Raw genomic sequence first — 3,947 nt, 5'->3', positions numbered from 1 at the left:
GTTGCAGCCTTTTTTTTTTTGTTTTGGAAAATACAATCCACAACAGCAGGGCTTTTATTCAATGTACTTGGGATGACTTTTAACTTGTAGTACCACTGCAGATATTTTAGTCTGTATAAATGTATCCAAAAACCAGGTTGAATGTAGCATGAAATTGTAGGTTAATCTAAAAGAGAAACTTAAATGTATTTTTATTTTATTTTACTTCATTGATTTTTATTTTGTAAAATAATAATAATAATAATCATCATCATCAGCAGCAGCAGCAGCAGGAATGGTAACCCAAGAACAAAAATTGCAGATTGGTTTCATGCTGGAATGCACGAACTTCCTTTTAGTGACTTGATTCTTTAGCACTTTTCCAAGCTGTTCAGAGACCAAATGTCAATAGAGTCGAGTGGTACAGTTCTCTGGGCTGTCTCCCAGGTTGAGCATTATGGCTGTGAAGCTGGCAGACTCGGCCCCAGTCTTTACAGGCTCAGCACAATATGAAGGCTGTGGGCACATGTATTTCTAAAAGCTGATGGTCTCAAGACCAATCTGTGGGCCGCTTGCATCAGGTATTTGTGTGGAGCCCTGGGCAGGCCCAGAATAGAGTGGGGCTGCTAAGCCTGGGAGGCTACAGCCAATTAGAGATCGTTCCTGCAAAAACCCCTCCCCTCAAACATGCCAAAGCAATCTCACCCTGTCACGTGGGGCACGAGTTATGCTTGATCTTTTGGTTCTCTTCGGAGGAAGTTTTACCAGGAGCTGGAGGAGCCCATGGGGAAGGAAGGGGAGGCAATGGTTTCTCTTGGGCATGCCAGCAACCTCCCTGGAATGAGCATCTGAAGAGCTCCCAAGGAATCCTAACCATTAAAGGAGCCACTGTATGCAAGGGATCCTCAACCCCAACCATAGTCTCTGGGGTTGCAAAAGCACTGCTTGAAAGAGGTCCCATACTCTAGTCCCACCCACCCCCTTCCCACAGTGATTTAAGACACAGTGATCACCATCTGCCTTTGCCCTCGGGGCTACACCCCAGCTGGCTCCTGGTTGGTAAGGATCCAGCTTGCCCTGATCCCCTGGCAGTTTGAGAGAACAGCAGGGTCTTGCTGCAGTGTTGTGGGCCCAGGCTCTCATCCTCAGGACCTCAGCCAGTCCCTCTCCCCTCAAAGGAGCCCCCTGTTCACACAGCAGCCAGGAATGCTGGCTCCTCTACCCAGAAGGGGGAATTAATGTGAATAAGTAACTCGAGGCATTACATTTTAGTGTGGTGAAAATGTGTGATTTGGGTTATTAATTTGGTCACATTTAATTGGTCAGGAAATGAATGCATACTTTTGGTTGCAAATGTGTGAGTAAACCACAGTGTCTCTCTCTCTCTGTTAGCCAAATATATATATGTGTGTGTGCGTGTATATATATATGTGTGTGTGGTGTGTGTGTGTATATTCCTACTAAATATATATATATATATATATATATATATATATATATATATATATATATATATATATATTCCTACTAAAGCTAATTCAGGAATGTCATTTTTTGTTGTCGTTCAGAAACTGTTTTACATCAGCCTTCCATTTTCTACTTAAGCCAGTGGAAGAACAGCATTAAGACCCCCTCAGTGGTTGTTCCTGCCCATTCAGTGGTCTGAGCAGTGGGGGCTGTATTCCAGTCTTTGGGGGCGGGCTGAGCCCTTCAGCCATCAGAAGGGAACTGTTGAGTAGGCATGAGGGCACCTGCAGGTAAGTCTGAGACCTCAGGTTGAGTGGCAGTAAATTAGAGACCAGGAGCAGTCCATTCACCCTGAAATTCCTCCTTTTCTTCCTTGTGATCTTTCTGGAGAAGTAGAGGTCAGGCGTGCCCTCCCGCGGGTGCTCCCAGGCGCCGGGGACGCCCATGCGCAGAATTTCACCGCCCTCCTTGGCGGCATCAGACCTACTGGGTGAGCTCCCTGTTGTTGCACGGATGGCAGTGTCCACATAGTGCAGAGGACAGTCCGTTACACAGAGCAGCGGCAGGCAGGCCAACATAAGACATCTCTGTGAGAGGCTGGTGCTCAGCCCTGGGCTCAGTAGCCACTGGAAGTGCAAGTTCTGGCAAGGCTGCCTGGATCAGGTTAGTGAAGGCTCCAGGAGGGACGCGGCCAGCAACGGGATTGGTTCCAGTGACAACAGCAAACCTCAGCACAGCTCCCTGGCCGGTTTTCCTGGAGGAGATGACACTGACATCAGCTGGGTTTTTAATTGTAACAATGGCACGGGCTGCCAGCCAAAGCTTCTTCCAGGTTCTCTTCACATTTATGATGTAGATACCATCCCTTTGCCTATTGTAGATGTACATTTCCATTTGGAAGGCAAAGGCGGTGCCACCTAAGTGTGTTCTTGCTGCAAGGCATTTGAGAACATCTTCTTCTTTCATTTCTAGGATATCAAGGGCTCCAGACGTTGTGAAAGTTTCCATTTTAGTTAAAATTGGAACCCAGAACAATGCTCTATGTTCTGGGTAGCACAGAAAAGAAGGAATGTCGTTTGTCATAAATAAAGAAAAGCATTATATCAATCAATGAGATTGTGGTCAATTTATTTACAGCGAAAACTTTGAAGATGTATGAAATTCTAGATCTGAAAGAACTCTCAGCTCTTTGCACCTAAAGGGCTGAATTGTGTCCCCTCAAAATTCCTATGTTGAACCTCTAAACCCCAGTACCTAGAATGCTACTATGTTTGGAGAGAGTGCCTTTAAAGAGGTAATTTAGTTAAAGTGAGGCCAATATAGGGTGGGCCCTAATCCAGTCTCACTGTTGTCCTCATAAGAAGAAGAAATTCGAATACACAAGGAGATACCCAGGGCACATATGCAGAGAGAGACGACCAGGTGAGGACACAGCAAGAGGGCAGCCATCTGCAAGCCAAGGAGAGAGACCTCGGCAGAAACCAACCTGGCTGACATTGTGATCTGAAACTTCCAGCCTCCAGACTATGAGAAAACAAATTTCTGTTGTTTAAGCCACCTAGTCAGTGGTGGTTTTGTATCACAGCCCTAGTAAACGAATATAGTCACTCAATTTAATATTTAAGTGCATGAATGGAATTAGATACCTCTAATATTGTTCTTAAAATTCTATCAAGAGATTTCTATCCAAAACTTTAATTAAAATGGGGTGAAGTCTATGCTTTTTAAAGCCTCACGTTTCCCTGAATTTCCCTCCTACACTTGTGCCCCCCTCGCACTCATAGCTAAGGTCCTTGTGTATTTGGGATCCTTTTATAATAAACAGTTCTGAATATATGCAAAGCATGTTATTACCATAATTTCCTAGAAAAACCACAAATATGATTTGAGATGAAAAGTTTTATTATGAAGTCAACCTAAAGTTTAAATATCATTTTGGTTATAATTTATCTTTTAAAAAATGAACAAAATGTAACGTTAGGGTCAGAGCATTTGAGACTTAACAGCCATGAAAGATGTTTGCACTCCTCTGTAATTATGAATGCATTGCTCTCTCTGCACAAGGATGAAATTACTATCACTAATTATTTAAGCATAAGCTGGCATGAGAAACAGCAATAACAAACATCTTTACTTCAGTTACAGAAGAAAAATATATTCCTATTTAAAAAAATAAAAGTTATAAGTATTTGTGTTTACTTATGTAACTATGTTGGGTTTTCTCTGTATATTTATTAGTATATCAATTAAGTGGATAAATTAAACCGTTTATGAAGTGTATGTCCCCGGTTAAAGTCCTTACTCTCCGCCGCTGTTCCCTCATCTATAAAATGGGGCTAATAAAATGCTATCTCCAAAGATTTAGGTGGGGGTGTTAAATAAGAAAATATGCAAGACCCTTGGCAGAGTGGCTGACACGTAGCAAAAGATCAATAGAAGTTAGTAACTATAAACTTTTATTACCATAAATCTCATAGGCTGAACCTCTCAAAGGCAGAGAG

At 42.8% G+C, this 3,947-nt stretch overlaps 1 pseudogene; it reads right to left on the bottom strand.

Annotated features, from left to right (window-relative positions):
* Nucleotides 1-1,575: 1,575 nt before the first annotated feature.
* LOC117028862 (40S ribosomal protein SA-like) lies at nt 1,576-2,454 on the bottom strand (annotated as a pseudogene).
* Between the last annotated feature and the right edge of the window lie 1,493 nt (nt 2,455-3,947).

Source organism: Rhinolophus ferrumequinum, chromosome 10 (genome assembly GCF_004115265.2).
Source record: "Rhinolophus ferrumequinum isolate MPI-CBG mRhiFer1 chromosome 10, mRhiFer1_v1.p, whole genome shotgun sequence".
NCBI lineage: Eukaryota > Metazoa > Chordata > Mammalia > Chiroptera > Rhinolophidae > Rhinolophus > Rhinolophus ferrumequinum.
This window is presented reverse-complemented; position numbering and strand designations above follow the sequence as displayed.